Source organism: Sylvia atricapilla, chromosome 2, assembly GCF_009819655.1.
Source record: "Sylvia atricapilla isolate bSylAtr1 chromosome 2, bSylAtr1.pri, whole genome shotgun sequence".
In the NCBI taxonomy this organism is placed as follows: Eukaryota; Metazoa; Chordata; class Aves; order Passeriformes; family Sylviidae; genus Sylvia; species Sylvia atricapilla.
Genome location: NC_089141.1, coordinates 45,048,107 through 45,057,942, shown reverse-complemented (window position 1 = coordinate 45,057,942; position 9,836 = coordinate 45,048,107). Strand labels below are relative to the sequence as shown.

General features: G+C 39.4%; 1 protein-coding gene and 1 long non-coding RNA gene across 4 annotated transcripts in view; one reads left to right on the top strand and one right to left on the bottom strand.

Annotated features, from left to right (window-relative positions):
• Positions 1 to 6,150: 6,150 nt before the first annotated feature.
• Positions 6,151 to 6,922, bottom strand: LOC136374173 (uncharacterized). Its single transcript, XR_010745846.1, has 3 exons — positions 6,834 to 6,922; positions 6,610 to 6,664; positions 6,151 to 6,221 (listed from the first exon to the last, which is right to left on the bottom strand). It is a non-coding gene; the product is annotated as an uncharacterized lncRNA (long non-coding RNA).
• A 246-nt stretch (positions 6,923 to 7,168) lies between these two features.
• ATP8A2 (ATPase phospholipid transporting 8A2) overlaps positions 7,169 to 9,836 on the top strand; it is a 302,495-nt gene continuing 299,827 nt past the window's right edge. For all 3 annotated transcript variants that reach the window (XM_066313085.1, XM_066313087.1, XM_066313086.1), the window contains exon 1: positions 7,169 to 7,197. The gene's annotated coding sequence lies outside the window, so the exon portion shown is untranslated. The remainder of the gene's footprint in view (positions 7,198 to 9,836) is intronic.

Genomic DNA, 9,836 nt, shown 5'->3' with positions numbered 1-9,836 from the left:
GGTGGTGACAGTGACAGGGCTAACTGGAGGCCAACCTGAACTTCTGCTGCCTTTGCTTAACACTTGTTTGGCTGTGAGTTTGCATTAGAATAGGAGGGAATTTAAAATACTTCTGATTAGGACACTGAATTAGAAAAAGGTGATTTATGCACAGTTACTGAGGAGCAACCTCATAAATAACCAAGGTCCTAAGTAGAGTAGCAGAAGAAACATTTTTCCCCCTACTGTGATGGGGAAGCTGAGATTATAATAAATCCATTAAAGATCAAACCACTCAGATGATAAGGAATACAGTTATTTAGGAGTTGATTTAGGACATAAGAGATTTTAGTACCCTTCTGTTTCTAGGATCAAATTAAATGAATGTTTTTAATAAAAGTTTAAAATTCCATGCTGCTGTATAGCCATATATGAACTTTCTTATGTTACTACTTGAGTATTCATAACTGCATTGCAAACAGACACATGTACTGTCTATTTATAGAAACTGTTTTATTCCTTCTCTGTTCTACTCTCTCTCTGTAGGACTTTTGTTTCAGATTTTAGTTCTCTAGCAGTATCTGCTTTTAGTATACTCCCCTGTGCTGGGTGAGTCAGTGCTCTGATTTTCTGGGTAGACCTAGAAGCTCTGCCCTACTAGTGTGATTTGGCAGAAATGCCGCTGTTCTTCCATGAAGGATTAAAATATCTAACAGTAAAATGACTGCAAGGAAATCTGCTTGTCTGTTCAGGGTCCTAGAATATCACCAAGATGATGGAACTGCTGGGTGTACTTCCTGAATGGAACTCTCTGGGCATAGAAAGAATAATCATTTAGCATTGCATTTCCATTGCCACAAGGTTCGAGTGCAGTCTTGACCTCTGCCAACTCTGGAGGGTTTTTTTTTTAACCTGGAAATCTATGGCTTCATAAGTGATGTTGTGCTAAAGCATTCTCTTTTTTTCTTCCATTAACCCTTCTCCCCTCCACAAGAAATATCAAGCTGATAGCTCGCATTGGCTCTGGATGGTATTTTGGATGATCATGAAAACTGATGTCAGCATCTAAAACTGATCACCCTCCAGTTAGCAATTCACAAGGCATTTTTATTGTAGCGAAGCCTTGCTGAGGGCCCTATGAAGAGCCAGGTCATCTGTTTCTGTTCTTCTGGAAGTTGTCAAGTGATGCTTTGTAGACTCGCTACAGGGTGACACTCTCGGCTGGTTCAGTTCCCTTTGGCCAGTCTTGTTTGAGCTGTCAAGTACAGCCTTTAAAAATCTTTCAACTGACAGAGCTGATTCCCTACTTGTGAAGCAATATCCTAAGTGCCTATATTTGCTTTATTAGTACAACAGGAAGTGTTTATACTCGTATTCCTGTACCATGTTATATTGTGGCACATTTTAATTAAGTCTGTAGTAGTACAAATACTAGAATATCTGCTACAGACAGTATCTGTAGAGACCAATTGCCAACATGTTATTTTAAGGAATGGTTAATCACCAAGTCTTTCCTGCACGTACACCTGGTAGAGCAGAGCAATACACTAGATTTTGAAAAGGCAGTTGAGTATCTCTGCAGCAACATCTTTCTGCTTCTGGGACAGCTCTTAAGTGTGGCTTGCTACAAATATTTTCCTTTCTGTCTCTTATCTTTTCCAGCTAAGCTACGTAAGCCTTTTGGGGCAATTGCAAGGATGTAAGACATGGCATCTGAGAGCTTTAGATAACTGATTCTCAGCTGGTACACTCAAAGGACAATTTGGGAAAGATCACTGACACAGTCAAAGATTGAGAAGAAAACCCAGATTTTACAAAGCTTGGGGGTTTATTTTTAGTGCAAACCTCCCCCACAACTAACTATCAGTATTGAAAATACATTATTTTCAGTTATTCCAGTATTTGTTAGGAAAGCTCTCAGATTTTTGATTAACATTATTGCCAACTTTTTATAATGAATCCTGCCCACTACATATGTTCCTGGACAGTTTCTTTCCAGTCCCAGGAGTGGATAGATGCCTGCCTGTTTCAAAGTTCCTGGCTGTTAGACTACTGGCTGAGTGGTAGTTACATGGTAGTAATTCTAGATTCTTGGACATTTTAAGTGAGATTACTGGCAGCTACAATGGAGCAAAAACACCTGAAACCAGAAGGCGCAAAGTTTTGTATTTCAGGGGAAGGAGTGATAAGGCAAAGCTGACATGATGCAGACTTAATGAGTGACCCAGTCCAGCCAACTATTTGGACTCCTCACAGAAGTGACACAATTCCTATAGTTGCAATGTCCCTTCCATGTACATGACATTCATAGCTACAGGTTGTTATCCTTGCAGTGAGCACTGAAACCAGTTTAGATGAACATGAGTATGAAGTGTGTTGTGGTTTGAGAGCAAACTGAGTGAGAGGCTCCAAGTCAGAAATACAATTTATTGCGAAGAAAAGGAAAAATAAAATAAAATAAATGCAATAATACAAAAAACCCAACCACTGACAGAGTCAGAATACAACCTGAGCAGGTGATGGAAGCAGTCCAGGCAAGGTGGTCTTCCTGAAGCACTGGTCTTGTAGAAAAGGTCTGGTAGCTCCAGTCCTCTGAGAATCCAATGGTTGAGGGCTACTTCTACTGTCCCAAATCCCAGCTTATATCCAGGTGAGAATGCTTGGCTCCTCCCCCTGGGCGGAGCATCTTACAATGGGATGATGAGTCATACAGGGGGTCCTTGATGGCCCATTAAAGAGAGATAGCTCCTGGAGGGAGTTATCTGTGAGTCATGGGTGAGGCATTGATGGGCCATTAACTGAAGATGGTGATAGAATACATCCTAAACTACAACCCAGGACAAAGTGTCAGTAAATTAGTCTCAATATTCCTGTGTTGTGATGAAGAATCACAAGACATACAGTGGATTTTAAATATATTTCTGCTGCTATTCCTCCTTACATAGGGTATTTTTGTTAATTCTAGTTCTGACTAAAAGTTTGAATACTCTTGCCTTGGGGTGTTAGTGCAAAAAGAACTTGTCTTCCTTGACTAAAATGGAAGAGCCATGATTGTATCAGTTCATAAGGATCTAATAAAATGTGTCAGTTTGTTTTAGCTAAGGGTTTTGTTTGTTGAATCTACTTTCTTTTAGGGTGTTGGAAATCAGGATTAACACAAATTAATTAGTTTTAGGTTCTATGAAGGAGAAAAGACAGCCTGATATCCTGTTTAAAACTGACTGCGAGGTCTTGACTTTTAATTAATAATTTCTTGAATGCAGATGACCATACCAATTCATTTGACTTTATTAAATGATCAGGTAGTCTGAAAGAGTGAAAGCAAAGTGTTTACCTCCTTATAATAACATCACTCTGATAATTTTTTCTAATTTGAACAGAAGGAGGGCTCGGGTGTTATCTCTTGTCAACCCAGCACTGTTCTGCCTATTTGTACAAAACACAGTAAAAGTCCTGTGCCTGTGAGATCTAGGAACATTCAACCCAATGCTTATAAAGGATATATGAAACAAGTACCCCAGGCTTTTTTCTGCCTTTAAATACTCTATTGTAAACGGGAGACAAAAGATGCTGAAAGTGTATGTGCAACGTCAACATCAGCCATCATAACTCTGAAACAGATACAGAAGTTACATCTGCATTTGTCATATCAGTTACACAGGTGGGAATCAGCATTTGACCTGGGTTTAAGCATGAGTCTGAAGTCCAGATGACATTTAGTCAACATTTCTGCATCTCTAGGAGGGCTCAGCATAGTTGCTGCTGCTTCAGTGGTAGCATGGCTACTGAATCTGACATACACTGACATCAGTCCTGATGCCTTGTTTGAAGTGGGACAGAGAGAGAGGAATTAAGGTATGCAGGTGCTACCCAGGCTGGGGCGGGCACCCTTCTGCTTTACAGATTAATAGTCAAATCTTCTTCCCAGAGTTTCACTAATACAAGTCTTCAAGCCATCCTTGTGCCATTTACCTGACTGGTCATAGGGGAAAAAAAGAGTTTTCATAAGAGCCTAGCAGACAGACAGGAGGAGAGAGTGCTAGCCCTGCCCAGCCAAATTTATCCTAATCCTGTGCTGCCTGAAGAGAGGGCACCATTCACTATCAGTCTTAACTACAATCCTGAGCCTTGCTAAAGTTTTCACACAATCTTCAGTATAAAAAAAAAAAAAGTTCATACCGTCTGTTTTTAATCAAAGTAATTTTATTTACAAACCTGAAATTTGCTTATCTTGTCTTTGAAAAGCTTTTAAACTCTACCTACTAGTCATTATCAGTGTGACAAAGCTGGGTGATCAGTCCTCAGAAAAAGGAGTGGCCAGAGAGATCTGAAATATCTCAGGATATTTCAAGAGAAGACGAGTTCACTTCTTACAGGAAAAAAAATTTGGGGGTCTGGGTCCAAAATTAAGACACTTTGGGGAAGTGCAAATATCAGTCAATGACCATGCAAATGTGCAAAGGAACTCATTACTTTACAGTTACTTTGGATCCATTCCATCTTGTGAAATTGGAGTGGGACATTGTCCTGGTTTCAGCTGGGGTAGAGCATAAGCAGCTGCATGGTACTTATTTTCCAGCTGGGGTTAAACCATGACAGATATTTTTTCAGGTCTTTCTATGTAGTGCTGAGCCCCTATAATCAGAAGAATTAAAGATACATTTTCTGGAGAAGGTGAGTTTCCTACTGTAAGTTGTAATGTATACTGTCACTAAAATTGCCCACTAAACACAGATGAAAGTTTCTCTTTCCAGGTAGCCCTTCTCTCACGGGTCTCCTAGTTGGGATTGTGAGCACAGTATCTTCCACACACAGCATTGCCCCATTACCATTCCCTCTGCTGTGAGTGAGTATGCACAGAGTGGGACATATGCAAAGTCCAAATCCTACAGTAGACCCAAGAAGGCCTCTTCAGCCACAGAATCTCCACTAAAAACAAGAAGTCTGGTTTATCACAGCAGATGCACCTGCTTTAAATCTCTGGCCATTTCCATCCTTGACTCCATACTCTGCTATGCCCCTCAGGTGTTCTTAGCCATGTTAGTTCTGGTAGGAATTCCGGTTAGATGCAAGGGGTGGTGTCTGGCATGGCATGGGAGAGAGCAATAAGTATTCCCAGCCTGGACTGCTGGAGAGACTTCAGCAGTCCTAAACTTTTACCATCAAGGTAGACTGAGCTGCAAAGAAGATTCTGCAGTCCTCAACACTGGATGATTTGGTTGAGGTTTTGGCCTGCCAGCTGATTACCTAAACCATTTTCTTTGGGGGCTTTCTGCCAAAGCACCAAAGAGAGAAAAAATGAGAATAAAATAACTGTAATAATAAATCCGATATGATCTTGTTGAGACAGTGCAATTTGGTGTTAGTGCTAATAGCAGGGGATTTAAATAATTTAGTATCCCTTTTGGTACTTTTTGGTTCATTAGACAACCAAATTCCCAGGACGTGTGTACTTGCCATTCCTGCTAGGAAGGCTGTTGTTTACAGAGACATTAAACTCTCTTATCAGTGTCATCTTCTATATAGAGAAATCGTGACAACCAAGGACAAGATTTAAACTTAGATCTTCTTCCTACCAGAAACCTCCTCCTTTCTTTAAAATTAAAGTCCCTTCTTAAGACACCAGCACTCTGCAGACACAAACATCTTGCTGAATTTCTGCATCATTCTTTTACAGGCTTCAAATCAAATCAGAACTGTTTTGCCCTCTGATGAGATGAAAAGATTTATATTTCTGTGTACCAGTTCACATCTCATCAGGGCAGATGGTACTACTGGAGTGTACATTGTCATTAATTTGGGACTCAGCAACTGCAAACAACCATATTTTTTATTTTTATATCAGAACTAGTACACAAACTAGCGTTCAGTTATAAAATATTAGTATCCTGAGCAGAAGGCACAAAATTTACTGAGGTAGAGAAAGGTAGCAGTGATGTGATAGCTTCTGTCTTTGTCAGGAGATAAAGCTGCTTCACTGCAGTTTCAAGTATTTTGTCATCAGTGGCTCCAGAGCAAGTGAATAATTGTAGCTATCTACTTCAGAGGGCAAGATGAAGATTACAGGCAGCTACACAGTGTTTGTGTGGTGCTGGGAAACAGAGGGCTGTATACAAAACTGTTTCTTTAGTTAGGTACGTTTACAGCCATTAAAGTTACTTTTTTTTTTTTTTTCTTTTTTTCACAGTTGCCATCTGGCTTTGATGGTGTCAGACTCATGAAACTAAGTCCACCTGGATATTCTGGAAAAAATAAACACAACATGACTTTTTATTGAATCCCCTACTTCTTAGAAAGGTTTATTTTTACAAGGCAGTTTTATAAACTATATTTTGCAGATTCCTTGGCATTACTTTATTGTGTAAATGCTTATTAACAATGATTCTCTATTGACATAAACAATTCTAATTAGAAAACTGATATATCCAATTTTGTAGACTAAAATTTGAGAAGAGTGATTAACAACCTGAAGAAGGGGGAAGGGAAGTTCTACATTAAGAAGATTGGCAGTGCTTCAACTAGAAGACTATGCTGTGACTGAGGCTATAGCCAAAAATAGAATTGGATTAACAGAAGAAAGGCAAGTAGATAAAACTAAGGTCAAAGCAGAAATAGATGCTTTAGAATTACCTCATGCACCAAAGAGTATGAAGAGATATTCAAGGAGTTTTCCTATTATAGGCACCTATAATGGAAAAATCAATTCACAATAAGAACTATGAAAGATGACTCAAATAATAAGTTAATTAAGAGGAACTAAGCTTTAATACAGGCAGAAAAAATTACACTGGCTTTTTCTGATTGTTTGTGCAGGCTTTAACATGCATGCTATTACAAATAAATTAAAAAATAACCTGTAAAAGACAGCTATAGTAATACCAACACTTAGAAACTAAGAAACAGTAAAAAAGTTGGCTGAACACTCTCATTGAGGTAGGGTAACATAGTGATGAGTCAAGATCTATAGGTTGTGCTTTAACTCCTCCCCAGAGAAAAGGCTTAGATAGGTAACAAGCTCTGCCTGGTAACAATTATTGCAGTTCTGTTTACACTAATGAGCCCCAGATCCATAATTAGTGGGTGACAGAAACTAATGCACACAGATAGGAAGATTTAAAAGGGGGGAAAAGTAGTAGAAGGTCATGTCTGTAGGGATTTTGGTAAGATAAGCTATAGCATATAGAAATTTGTCTTCTTGTAGCTTTGAATTTTAGTCAGGTAAGTTGGTTTCAAAGAGGAAAGCTTGGGCTTGTTGAAAAAATTTATTTTTGATGCGTTCAACTCTAATGCTCTGAGATAGATACTGACTATCCTTATCTTTTCCTCAATTTTCTGCATGGGAAGGCTGAAGGCTTATTTCCTTGATAGGAAGGTTTACTCAGAGATAAGGTAATGATCTGCTAGTAAGGAAGACCTATGTCTGCTTTTATTGTAATGATTTTGTTCCTTTATCTTGATTAGATGTTGCTTGGGAAAAGTATAGCCAAAACCTAAATCCTGAGAGGAAACACTTACAAAGTTGTATTCTTTCCTGTAATTCTGTGTTCCTGTGTGACATGAGCACTACAGTGATGGCTCTCAACAGCTGCACAGTAGGAGTTGTGTTAAAGATGAAAGGTACATCTTTCTTACATCTTGCTTAATACAAGAGACTCCTTTGAATTTCTTGGGATGTAAGGCTTGTTATTGGTAAGGAACTCTTGTTTTAACGATGAGCCCAATTAGGACAGTAACTGAATGGGAGGGATTTCTCTCCACTGAGTAGTTCTACTATTCACAGCAAAATCGAACAGCTGTGTGGAAATAGTATTTCAGTAATTTTTCTAATGACCTCTAAATGTGGTATACCAAATGAATGCTTATTAATTTGGGACTTCCACTCATATGCGACCAAATAATTTCTGTAATAGTCTGTGGAGAGAAATAAGGTTTGCAGTCTTTCAGAAAAAATTTATATGAAACTTGTCCCCAGTAGCTATTTCAGAGACTCAGTAGTTGCTTTGGTTTTTTTGGTTTTTTTTTTGTTAAAAGAAGGAGGGGATATGAAAATTATTAGGGGTGAGAATGACTATTTCTCTTTGAAAAGTTGTCTCTTCTTTCACACAAAGATTTAAAGAACAGGTATAAATTCCAGGAATGGTTATAGGTTAGGACTGTCTGAAATTCTGTCCTGAAGAGTGTAGCACCACTTTGGGCTCATCACCTGAAATCTAGCTGATAAGCTTTTCCTAGGAATGAAACACCAGTGCTTGCTGTACCTGAATGGATGCTCTGTCACTGGAAATGGAGTCAGCTAGGTTTCAGCAGTTGGTTTGGGCTTTTTTTTTTTTTTTCTTCTCCTCCCTAGGGCTACTTTTTAATGATAAACTCCTCCAGTACCAGCACATGAGTCATAAACGTAATTTCCTCTAAATTCTCAGCAGCCTATGCAATGCGAGATAATTAAATATTGAAGAGGTCTGTGATTCTTGTCTTTGCTCATTCTAGAAGCAATTACAATAAAACTTTGCCTATTGCAGACAGGTACTGGAATGTCTCAAAAGTGACAGATGGATACAGTACAAATGTACTTAAAATCTCAGAAATGATGCAATAGGTCAAGCTGAATCCTGATCCAAGAGAAAGCAAACATTAAATGTTTTGGCAATGACACAAGGTTTGTGTGGGCCCCAGCAGGAGACCTGTAAGGTTGCAGTCTCAGCGGGTCCAGTCAGCATAACTCTGCCCAAGTCCAAGCACTGTCACCAGTCTGCAGCAGTTCAGGGCCTGATCTATAGGATTACCAGGAAAATCTGTCAAAGCATCATAATGTATCTTTGAGAGATCAAGCCATTGAGGCTATTATATCTCTTCGGGGGTGGTGGGTGAGAGGAGAGAATATTTTTAAAACTCATCTAGTACAGATGCTGCAGACAAGATAGCTGTTCCAGGAAGAGCAACCCCCATTAGAAGGCTTACTAGGCTGAGGCTTTTAAAAATAAAAATATTCTATTGGGGAAAACATCTCCAGCTATGCTTATAGTATAGAACTTCGGCATAATAGTAGCAGGTGGCTGCAGCATTAAAAAAACCTGGTAATTGTCATATAATGTGTTTCAAAGGAAAAAAGAAGAAACCACATGAGGTTTTAGCTCCATCAGCTTTATTCTCATCCTTGGTTTGCTCTTCCGGCTAAGGCTGCAGAGCAGAGATAAGACTGGCTGATACCACAAACCTGTAAGCCTCTCTTATCTGTCAATAGTGCTCTCTTCCTGACAGGGACAGGCAGAGGCGTGTGATGGCAGCTTTTTTCCTTGTCCTTGGTTAAACATAGAACTGCTGTTGAATTTTCTGTTTTGTAGGTCTGTTTATACATCCATTACACTGAAAATAAACTTGTCCTACATGGAAGATTTTCATTAAGTTCACAAGTCTGTTCTGAGCTTAGAGAAGATACGTCTTTGTTAAGCTGCCCTAAACACAATTAGCTGTGTTCTGGCTTTGGTAGTCCTTGGTGATACAGATCAGTTGTAGTCAATATGAGAGATTCTGCACTAGATTCATCATGTGGTGCTAAAGGCTGGGAGTACAGTAACTACCCTTCTAGGTCCAAATATAGGAAACCTGAAATGCAGGGATCCATTCCTCCAGCCCTTTTGCTGCAGGTCTCTTGGGCAGGTGGTAGTTTCAGCCTGATATTTCAAGTCCTCTGGAAGCTGCAAGGTGGTGGGGAGGGATGCTGATTCTCACACCAGCATACTTACTCCTGTTTGAAGTTGTCTTAAACAGAAGAAAATGTCTGTTAGAGCCAGAAAAGGGATCTGAGGGATGTGCTGCCTCTCTGCATGCCCTGTGCTGTGATGATGATACAGGACAGC